This window comes from Patiria miniata, unplaced genomic scaffold (genome assembly GCF_015706575.1).
Source record: "Patiria miniata isolate m_02_andy unplaced genomic scaffold, ASM1570657v1 HiC_scaffold_26, whole genome shotgun sequence".
Taxonomy (NCBI): Eukaryota; Metazoa; Echinodermata; class Asteroidea; order Valvatida; family Asterinidae; genus Patiria; species Patiria miniata.
In genome coordinates, this window is record NW_024037065.1 from 6,028,391 (window position 1) to 6,041,060 (window position 12,670).

A 12,670-nucleotide genomic window follows, 5' to 3' on the forward strand; every position below is an offset into this window, starting at 1 on the left:
TTTCAAAAGATGCGCAAAGCTCCAGGCTAAAAAGTCATAACAGCTCGGGTCGCGAAAAAATTTTTTTTTAGAGGCAATCACGGAAAATCCTTAAGCGCCGTAGGAAACGATGCTGACATTTTTATGGACGAATCCATTAATTTTGTAAGGGGTGATTTAGTCCCTGTTTTGAGTTTTACATCGTTTCTTGAATTCGTTTCAAGAAAAAAAATATATACTGTGACGTTAAACAACTTATTATCTAATAAAGAAATGTTTCGAACACCATGAAAAGTATTAGTCGTCTTTTTTCCTTCTTTTTTTTTAATGCAGAAATATTGGTAATTATTGTTTCCAAGAAAGTACACCCCTTCATTTCCACCAATGGTGTGGTCCGCTGGGGGAAAGCATGCAGCTAGCTGCACACCACCCATGGTATCACGTACGGCTTGTCACAAGCGTCGAAGACAGCTTTCACCGTACTTTTTACCGCTCGGTACCTTGGTTTCGGTTTGTTAATGACTTTTTAATTGATAATTCATTTCAGCAACACCTCTCTTCTTATACCAGTACATTAACTACACATGTGAATCTTATTTTTATTCTTCAAGGCTCAGCGTATAACCCGCCCTGTGTATAAGCCGCAGTAACCTTTTATCATGGACAAAATCAAGCCGCGGCTTATATTCCGAAAATTACGGTAGAAATAGTCCACATGCATAGGTTAGCAGACATTACGTAGGTCACACTTTCGTTTCGGACCAACTTCACACTTTTCCCATTTGCTTTGATTTTGCTTTAATCCTGCTCTGGGAACAGTAACTGGATCTTGCCCCCCCCCCCCCCCCCCCCCCCCCACTTTTAAAAGTGTTCCGCCGCCGATGGGCGGGGTAACAAGTGACTAAGAGATCAATTCATAGGCCATAACTTCATCATGTTTGGGTACCAGACTACAATGCAGTCAATGAATCTAAAGCTCACCTCTGTCAGAATGAAAAGATTATCCAGCTGCTCACCAAAGTATGCCATCACAACAAGCAGCAGAGCACACGTGTCTGAGGTCTGGCCTCCACAAATTCTTCTGGAAGAAGTAACGTCACTCATTACACTCATAACAACCGACTTCATGAAGTTGAGGATTCTTGACACTTTGGAGTCAAGTGCAGAATACAATGTCTCTTCAGTGTTCAGTCCGACTAGCTGCTTGAAGTGCCAAAAAAATCCCAGCCCTTGTGAAGGGGAAAGGCCACTCATTCAACAAAACTGTAATGGATGCTAAGTTTTGACGAAATAAGACAATGTTGAGTGTAACCTTTCAATGACAAACTTTCAAAACTGCACAGCTCACATTTATACATGTGTAAATGGGGCTAGGCCTAATGCAAAGCAAGGAACAGTAGGCCTACAACAAGTCATGTTGACAACAATCACTGACAATGGTTGAACAAGGTGGCAGAAATTCACCTTCAAAGTCAAACTCTTGACAGACAGACATAGGCTAGGCCTAGCTGCTCAGGGTAGGCCTATCCTACCACAAGACACGTAAAAAGCCTAACTTGGACTGTAAATAAACAATTCACTTGGCATTCTTGATGAGCGTACTGTGGCAGAACCGGGGGGCTGGCGGGACCCAGGGGGACTGGTCTTGTTTATCCCAGGACTCCTACCCACACCTTTTATCCCACAAAAAATATTTATTAGCCTAACGAACGGGTGAGCGGCTACCCAAACGAAAGGGGGGGGGACAATATTATTAACGAACGGTGGACTAAGCCTAGGGGCTGTTCGTTTGGTGGAAATATACCGTTTTGTGACTTAGTAATTAATTGAATGGAACTAGAGCAATACAAGTAGCGACAACAGGCCTCAAGGTGAATCAGGTAACCCTCACGGCAGACCTAGGTAACCCTCACGATGAACCTGAGTAACCCTCAAAGAGACAAGTGATTCCAAAGACGATTATAGATATGATTTATTCAAGAATCTCAATCATCAATGGATTTGTTCAATAATCACTACAATAATTTACAATATTATACAATAAACGAGGTGATAAATATTATGGACGTAAATATCTCACACTGTGACACAATAGGCAATAACCCTCACTCGTTACCTCCAGGGTCAACTGCACTCTTTTGAAGTAACTTAGTCTAACGTAACCCTCACGTGGTCAACTGCACCACTAAATAAATAACAGAAAGATTAGCTTTATGCGGTCAACTGCACCGTGTGTAGTCACTTATACAATTATAATGAGGTAGCACAGTTCTAATAACCCTCACACAGATAGAACTGTCCCTATAACTCTTACACAATAAAGGTAACCCTCAACCCGATTCAGCGTCAAAGCAGGTTGAAATGTGTAATTCCAATAACTCTCACCCAGGAAAGGTAACCCTCAACAAGATTACACAATATAATCCTTATGTGCAATAACCCACACACACAAAACCGGTAACCCTCACAAGTGCTCAGAACGCAGCAAAGAGTAACTCGTTGGGCAAGCTAGTTCAACGATTACGGCAATGATCGCAGTCGTTAAACCCCACCGAATGGTGTCCAACCCACGACAAGCAATCTACTACCGAACCACAGTCCCACTAGCCTCTCAAACCCAGTTCCACAACTCCTAGCCCCTTATGTTCTAGCACTAATTAATCAAGACAAAATAGTCAGTCTTAATTTCCCGACTAAATCTATGTCACCAATTCTCCAAGATAATAGAAAGTTAATTGAGTCAATAACAAAACCTGTGAGACTCCATCAACTCACCGGTCGCACCTTGTATGTCGATCAGACGTTGTCCCCAAATCTGAATTAATCTCAGGATTTAGCACGAGTTCTCGCTGAAATGATACGCAATGAGGTCTCGGTTTTACATCACCGTCGCCATCTTGAAACCAACTGGCTAGGCGATGTCAAGCACCACTTTATAAGCGCCCCGATTTGGGCAATGCGCGCTGGTGATTGGCTTACGCGCGTTCATGCACTATTGATGCTCAAGTCACGCCACATATTTCATTGCTGATTGGTCTACGCGCGCCATTAATGTTAATGACCTATGCGCGCATACATAAATCACAGATTAGACTAGTCACCCTGTTTCGCTACAGTACTGTGTTGTGCGTGTACATGTGTGTGACCCCACCGCCGCCACTTGCCTAGGGCCTATACGTTACAATACATGCGTGCACCTACAGTACACGCACCCACACAAACATGCCAAACACACGTACGCGACCTAGCCAAGCTTATCGCCACGATCGCGTCCCCCAAATCACCCTTTATATCGCTAAAACCGAGACACAAATAATACCTGACAACTGTCAATCCGTGTATTTATCCAAAAATATCCAAAAACATCCAGAAACATTTCATTTACCCCGTTTATCCAATGTAAGTTATCACTGCCTCGGTGCCTGCAGTGCTGTGTGAATGACTCCAAACAAGATGGCGCGAGAGGGCGCTGTTCTATCGGCGACGCAAAATACCCTACGGCAGTTGTGATAAAAGTCGGAAGGCTTACATCATACATGAAATAGTCGTTTGCAGCAATTGCATCATCCAATCACTGGCTTCTTTGCAAGGAACTGAAAATAGAAAGCTGGGCGAACAAAATGGTGGTAAATTTATCTGTAGGCAAATGCATCTCTGACTAGACTCGGAACGTCTGCTCAAACTTTTTGACATGTGCGTTCTGGGAGTAAAAAACGTTATTTTCTGTTAATTAAGCTTTATTTTGATAGAGATCATGTTTATTTATTAGAAAACATCATTACTTTAGATATAAATGATTGCTGAAAAGAGTTATACGGTGCGAAATTTATTTAAACGCGGGAAGACTTTGGGGCATGTTGGGACGATTTGTTGACGGTCTACCTGGCGCGCGAAGCGGGCGGTTGCTACGACGCAACCCACATGCTGTGTGGCAATCTCGTGCATGTCGTACTTCGTAGTCGCGGCGCATAATCTACAGCAAAATAGTTAGAGCCTTCTTCCTTCTGTAAATTCGCCACAAATCTGCTCTGCAGTACATGACACCACAATGGGTGAGTACAATTTAGCGACATTTTCTTCAAATATGTCTGTCAATTTGGAAAACAAGCAAAATTTGGCGAGTGGGTGCTGCGGGTGGCACAAAATGTGTGTTGTTTTTTTATCAATAAATAGACCTATTTTTTCTCTCTTTTTTTTATTGGTAATAATAGGCCCTAGTTCAACAACATGGGGGAACCCCTGCCCACTTTTTTTTTTTTATAAAATAGCCTAATATGGCCTAGCTCTAAATACTAAAATAGTACAGGCCTACGGTTAATTTTATTCTAAATCTGCATAAAATATTTTGGTTTCGTTTTCATAACAAATCCATAATTATTTTTTTCTGGTTTATTGTTAATGGGTTAACCATCCGCAGGGGAACCCCTGCCCAATTTTTTCATTTGGTGTTTAAGCAGGCCGAGGCATACAGTTCACTTTATTCCAAATCTGCATAAAATATTTTGGTTTTGTTATCAAAACAAAGCCCTACATATTTTATCAAGTTTGTTGTTAATGGGTTAACCACCCACCCCTGCCCAATTTTAGTTTTTTTTAAATTTTTTTTTTAAAGCAGGCCGAGGCCTGCGGTAGACTTTATTCTAAATTTGCATAACATTTAAGTTTATTTCCGATTGGTTGAACACATCCTTGCTGGCAACAGTTGATTTCATTTGATTGTTGGCAAACGTTTACTAAAGTGTCAAATAATTCGAAAACACAATTGTGGTACTTAAGTACAAAATGTTCCATTACTGATTTGTTGTTTTATTCCCTTTCTTTTTATTCAGCGAGTATACCAGAGATCAGTCAAGACCCTATTTGTGGCACAAAAATGTATTACATAGGGAACTACTGCAGCCAAGCTGAAATCAACATCGATAAACTTAAAAGTATAGACCAGCCTTGCCTTCTGACAAGCTGTCTTACAAATGGTGCAGCAATTGAATTTCTTGGTCTAATTGATAGAGGGCATACACAAGAAAACATTTACAAATGGATTCAAAAGCTGTTTAAGGACAACAATATGTGGACTGATCCTTCAAAGATGACCTTATTCTCAGCTCTGCACGGAATGAAATCTAACTCCAAGAGGCTGAAGAAAAACAGAAGTACATCACAAGTGCAGAAACTTGAAAACTTCTTGAACAGTTCGTTTCCGCTGCCATCAGCATCACCCAGAACATCCAAAAGAACACCAAACAGCCACAAAAAGAAAACATGTGTGCACTGAGTGTTGCATTCTTGAAGAAACTGCAGTTAATTAGCAAAAGAGTTGCACGTGCAGAAAACAACAGCAGATGATGCAATCAGGACAATAACAAGACTCAAGAAAGAACACACAGAGCTTAAAAAATCTGTAAGCAGGTATAAGCAGGCAATCAAACGTAAACAAAGACAACTGACCAAGCTGAAGATGGAAGCTAAAGAACAGGCAAAACAACAAGCCAAAATTGAAGAACAGATGCTACAGAAGAAAGTCAGCCATCTTCAGGCCCAAGTAAGGAGGCTCCAAAGAAAGAAGCGCAATGCAGTCCACCGCATCAAAATAAAGCAAAAGTGCTCAAAAGTAAATGATTCATCTCATCTTAAAGAGAGACTAAGTCAAGCTCAAGGGAGAGTTGCATCAATTGAACTTGAAAATACAAAGTTGATGGAGAAACTGAAACAGCAGGAATCAGAAATAATACCAACTATGCACAATGGGAAAACTTACAAATCAGCAGTAAGGGAATGTGTATTCTGTGCAAGTCGACAGGTTGCTGCCAAAAATACAACTCTAGTTATCAAGTTCTGTGTCGAAACATTGACTGGCAAGCAACTTGGTAAGCTACCCGATGAAAGCACTTGCAAGACCATGATACCTGAAATGAGGGAACTTAGTAAATTTCAACTTTGGGAGGAACTTGAGTCATCAGCTGAGACAACTGTAAAGTATGATGGTACAACCAAAAAACGCAGACACTTTGCTGAAGTACAAATTTCAACCAAGACTTCGACCTACACTGTTGGGATCGAGGAGATGACAGGTGGTGATGCTGATTTTTATGTGGAGACGATCAACACCAGTTGCAATGTACTGGAACATCATGTGGCAAGCAGAAGATCCTTGACAATATTTCCAACACTATGACTGACAGGCACATTGTAAATAAAGCTGCCAACAAGAAGCTTGCAGAGCAACGACGTGTTACAACTGATGGTGATACATCCACCTTAAATAACTTTTATTGTAGTATGCATCCCTTCGACACTTTTGCCAAATCAGCAGAAAAGCGTGACAAAATGGGAAAAGGAGCACAACTTAGAGGCCAAAACAATGAGCTTCAAACCTAGAGGATGTAGTGATGCCCATGCATTGATGCAGTCACTCAGCCGGCTTTGCTACAAAGATGGGGCTGGTTTTCCTGCTGAGGTCAAAGCCCATCTACAGATGTGTGGTGTTCCATCGTTGGGAATCGTTTTCATGTGTATTTCTTAAATGGGGGCGCATGGTGTTTTTTTTAGACCACATATATACTAGACTTCATTAATAAGGTTTGGTCGCCCAGCAATGAGTGCTTGAAAGCTGTCAAGAATGACTTCGAAATGGAGCACTGCTTGGTGGAATGCAGAGCCCTTGGCTTGGTTGGAAAATACTTGACTGGACCATGGATGCGTCTCATTGAGCAAGATTTGGGGATCCTATAACCAAACCAGTACTATAATGAAGCAGTTGAGGCACTGACAAAGTTCAGCGAGGATGCACATCAGATTGTGAATGGAACAGCACCTGCTGTGTTCAAAGGTGTGCCAATGAAGAAAGACGAGATCTTCCAGGAGCTGATTAAAGACTCCAGCTCAGATGCACAAACATGCGAGCCGTTGGAAAGAATGTTTGAATGCATTCTTGAAGATTGCCTAAGGCAGTTAGAAGAACAGCTTCCGGGTGGCAAATACAGTAAGCCAACTGAAGAAGTCAAGAGGAAAGCGGAGTCTTGTACCGGCAACAACATCAGCGGGGAAAAGGTATTTCGGACAATATTAGACTGTCAGCTAAAAATAGCCCCAAATGCCAACATCACCTATAGCGAGTCAAAACTGATGTACTCAAACAATGCAACAAAAGATTGGTTCAGTGAGAAAGATGACAAATCCACAAGGGAAGCTCTTTTAAGTAGAGCCAGGCAAAAAACAAGGTTTGCTCAGCAGTGTGATAGTGTGACAACGCGACATAGAGCAACAGCGACAGCAGCGTCTGAAGGAAAAACGACAGAAAACTGAAAAGAAAGAGATGAATTCAAGAGAATCACGCGAAGCACTGATTGATGAGCTATCCAAATTTAACGGCCTGTGGAAATCAGAAGAGCAAATGAATACTGTACTGAAAGATAAAACCAATGGACAGAAGCTGTTTGCTTTGAAAGTGCAACTTAATGTCAGAAAAAAGATCTTGCAACAAAAAGCTGCCAGTGATTTGTTTGCATTTTCAGCGAACAGGAAGCCTCATACTGTTGAGCGTTTGAAAGCAAATTTGCTGAAGAACGAAATTTGAGCAACCCATCAAGTCTTGAAGGGAAGGAGATAAGTCACCTGTGGATACATGAAAAATCTATAGATTGAGCTAGGTCAGCAATTGCAATAACGTGTCAAATTTCTCTGCAGGTCCTGGTGTGTATACTGTACATGTACATAATAGGGTACTAGTATTGCACTGTACTGTGCATTATGTGCATATTTTACATGCGTATAATCACAGATAAGGTATGCATGGTTCAATACAAAATGCCATCTCGTACATACACTGTACCCTTAAAATCGCCATATCTCCACACTGCAAAGGCCTATGAAGCTCATCTTTGGCTTATTTTGTAACAAATGGTAAACTCTTTGAAAAGGAGTAAAGGACTGGTGCAAGGAGAAAGTTTGGGAAAAAAATATTCTCCTGCTTAGTGCAGATGTGACAATCAATTCAATTTGACTTTACTGTCCCTGGCGGGAAATTCCACTGGCCTTTTACATTTAAACACATTAATGAAAACTTACAGATTTACAAATAATAAATATTCATAAATACCTAAGACAGTTTAACTATTCCTATTGGTCGAGAGCCCGTCACGTGGCTGGTCTTAAACGGATGATAAAGACATGGCTAGCTGGTCTTGAACACTTTTCCATTGTCACAATAAAATGTGGACTTCTAAAATCCACTGCCTCTTACCGTTTTATTGGTTGAACGTTCACAATCCTCACGTAGGCATGCGCAACACTACCAGGGAGTCAGAATTGTATAGTTCTAAATTCAAAACGCAACGCCCCAGGTGCGTTCTGCGCGACATCGCGCTCAACATGCTACGCGTGTCAATCTCCTTAAAAGGGTTGTTTACATCTTACTCGCCAGATGAACACTCCATTATTTTGCTAGAGGGATATTTCAAAAAGCATGAAGTGAACTTATTGAACAAAATGGGGATTTTTTTAACGAAGTATTTTATTTTTCACCAAAAAGGTATTTATGAACGGGAATACATATGTGCTCGGTCGGTATTTGTCACTCTGTTTAAGACCGCTTAGAGTCTGGGTGCTGATAATTACCCTTGCCTCCGGCTCGGGTAATTATCAGCACCCAGACTCTAAGCGGTCTTAAACAGAGTGATAACCTCCAGAGCACACATTAATTCCCTTAGCATTACACAAAAATCACAAAACATGTACTTCACTAAGAAGAGAGATAAAGAAAGTTAATAAAATTCAATACAGATAAAATAAAATCACCTTGGCTCTTTGACTTTCATATCACATGAAAATGAGGGAGTGCCTTTCACGGGCAGTCACAGTAAACACCATCCAAACAAAATTGGGGGGGGGGTGCTTTTTCTTTGCTTTTCTATGAAAAGTGATTTTTATTTGCAATGATTTACCTTGACCCACCCACCTACAATTTCGGGGGGAAAATATCGAAATTTAAAACATATAATTGCCACCTATCAAATTGCAGCCATCAGACAAGTATCACAAGCTTTGTGCACACGGTGTGAAGTAATGTCCAGGTATGGATGATTTTTCAAAAATAAAAAATCTTGAGGAAACCTATGTACAGAGATTTGTTGTGAGGGGTGGGGGTGGGCATCGCCATTGGCGTCCCCTGATCAATTTGTTTTTGGGGCGGGGGGGGGGAGGGCAAACATTTACCCCTGTCGATCATCACCGTCTATAAATGTTCTACTCAATGCTGGGACAATATTGAACTTAAACAGCCTCTGCCATCTTCAGGAGGTACTATGTTAAAATGTTTGTTTTATTTATGGCCAAAAAAAAGTCTACGGTTTCTGGTAAGCGAGCGCGTCGCCGTAGCCATGCGCGTCGGCAAAATGAAAAAAATGAAAAAAAAAAAAATTCAATGAAAGATGATGTCTCAAAATCGCCAAACTTACTGGTTTGACTGGAATCCTGCTGCTGCACATATTTTAACCTGTTTTAGATGGGGTTATGATCGAGAATAAGCTTTATGTGGCCTCTCTCGACTCCCATATACTTGTACTAAGTTTAGTCGGGCACCATTTGAAGTCATCAGCCGAAATTTGAAGCAAAAAATAGGTTAAAAAAAAAAAAGACGCGTCGCCGCACCACTTTTTGGGCAAGCTCCATACCAGAAACCAGAGACTTTGTTTTTTGGCCTATTGGACCTTTTCAAGAAGCTTCTATCTTCTGAAAAATTAACATGAAGGGCACACCAGTTTATCAAAATACATTTTCAGTGTTGTACATGTACATGTATGCCTTTTCATCTTCAAACCTTTACCTTCCTAAAACTCAAGCTGCTCACGATGAATGACAAATGCGTGCCTGCACTCTCCAAAAACACGTCAATTTTCGTTTTCTTTTCTGTAAATGTGAGTATTCTGCATTTTTAGACCATAAAAAGCAAAGTGGTTTCTAATTGCAAGCTGGGACCAGAGGCATTTTTAAAATGATAAACACAAGCTAATGATATTCAGTTCAACATCTGTTTTATTTTGAAACCATCAATTTCTTGGTGTTCTAGTACAAGATAACCTCAAATGGGTCAAACAGGTTGATGCTATGTGTAAAATATTCAATCGTAGATTGTTTTTCCCACGTCAGTTAAAACATTGTGGTGTCCCCATTCCAGATCTGGTTACTGTGTACATTCAATATGTCAGACCTACTCTAGAATATGCGACCCCTGTCTGGCACTCACGTTTATCAAAAAAGCAAGAGGAATGTCTAGACAAATTACAGCGCAGGGCTTTTCGTATCATTTTGTCTTATGAATATTGTCTCAATAGATCTTACAGTGAAATATGTTCCCAACTCAATGTTCCCCCACTTTCCCGCCGCAGAGAACAATTGTGTTCCGTGTTTGGCAAATCACTACTCACTTCCCACAAATTTAGAGACTGGCTGCCCCCGATTAGGAACAATGGGTTAAGGAACAATGATCATCTCAGCACAATACGCTGTAGGACTAACAGGTACAAATGTAGCTCTATTCCCTACTTAATTGATCTGATTTACAAAGATATGTGACCTCTTTTTCCTGAGTTGATGAAGGAACTTGTTGTTGGTCACAGTTTCTGGTTAACTGGTTAACTTATTACATGAAGTAAGTTGGGTATTCATGAACGTATAGAGCTCACTCAATGACGGCCATCTCTGTGGGGGGACTGCGACTGCGTATTTTACGCAGTCGGATTTGAATGATTTTAAGTTTTATTACTTGTGTGTATTTTGTTGTGATTTACCTTTTTATTGTATCTTTTACACGATGTAATTCTTTGTAATTTTAATATGTAACGATTTTTAATGTGTGTAAATTAAACTGCGATTCGGCCTTATGGCCGTGAGAGTTTAATAAAATAAACCATTAATAATAATAATAATAATAATAATAATTTCTCCATGCAAAAGTATGCAGATGAAAGCAAGTATTTTTTTTTTACCAGGTAAACATTCGGTGTACATGTACAGTTTGAAATGAAGATCAAGAACTAATAAAACTTAGACATGCAAATCTCCACTGAAAAGTCTCTCAAAGTTTTGTCTTTAGTTTGCAATATGGACCACAACTAGAACAAAATACTGACAGGAGCGATGCACAGATGCAAGACAGGCCTAGAAATTTTTCTTTCTCTGCAAGTACATGGATCAACAAACATGAAGCCCAAAGGATTTACATGTTTTCTACTTAGCCAACTTTCTTTTTCTTTTGAGAATGGTGGACTTGGTTGGAGCAGCTTTGCAGGTGTGACATATTGGATATATGTCCTTTGCTTCAGGACCTGTCAGCAAATCATTTCCAGATGCGCAGTGACAGCAGACTGCTGGAAACACTTCAGAAGAATAGTATGTCATCTCAATTGACTAAACATCGCAAGTTATTTCTCACAAACACCGTCTTCAAAATGTGCTCACCCTCTGACCCTGATTCATCTGGCACAAAGTCTGCAAGGTCTGACCCACAAGTGTAGTCAACTTGACTCAGGGCAGCATCCAGCTGATCAAGTGATTCCTGTTTTAGCTTTCGTGCTGCATGCAGGACCCTGGGCTTAATTATCACACTCCTGACAAGAGACTGTTCTCTTCACACGTGCAGACGTTTGTGCGGAAGGATTAAATGGAAGTCCATGGGCCGTCTTTTGTCCTTCCTTGAGTGAGGGGCGGTCACGTTCAGTTGTTGGAGTGTCATAGACTTCACTGAACCCCTTGTAGTGGAGTCTATCAGTGGCCATGATGGGATCAGGTCGGAAATGGAGCTTTTCAAACTCGGCTCCTGACAGTCTTGGGGTTTTATGGAATGCACATCCAGGATCAGAACATTTCTTGACGCAGAAACTGTAGTGTCTGACTTGGCAGTGCTTGGCGAAGAAGCTCTTGAGACTATCTGATTTGTTTAAGTCCATCATGGTGGCGCTTTGTGGTAACTTTCCGTCAATCTGGTGGATGAGGTCATGATGGGCATCCATCTCATCAGTAGTGGCAGGAGTAAACAATTTGAAGGGGACTTCCTTCAAACTCAACTGGCGGAACAAGGATGGTATCTAGCTTGGCCGATCACACCCAACATCCATATTTTCACAGTTTGTTGTGGTAAAACCTTTTTTGACCAAATCAGACTACACCCTTTATGATGAAAACATTGTTAATGCCTGCATGTGCAGTCTTTTGGGGGTTACTTGTAGATGCTGAACTGACAAGGACCATCCTGCATAAGGGGGCAGTTAAAGATATATTTGGCATTTATGATATATATAAGTGCCAGTTAATAGGAACAATGAAGCACAATAAAAACTTTAACATAACTACATTCAGGTAACACTTCAGTCAATGAGTTTTTTTGGCAATGACTAAATTACATTATAGTTTTTGCATCACAAACAGCAGACGATTCAAAGTAAACAGCTTGCTGAAGGTGTAATTTGCTAGTCTTAACCCCAACTGTGCAAAATCATATTGCAATTGGAGGATTCAGGACTGTTAGGGAAAGCTATTCATTCCTAAGATAATATTGCAGTGGCAAATGAAATGTGCACTTTTAAGTTTGTTCTCTATCATTTTGTTTATCTTGCTTTCAATCTTTAGTCTCTTTGAAAACAATATATATAAATAATAATTCAGTGGTTCCCAATGATACTCTCCTCAATGTGGTTAA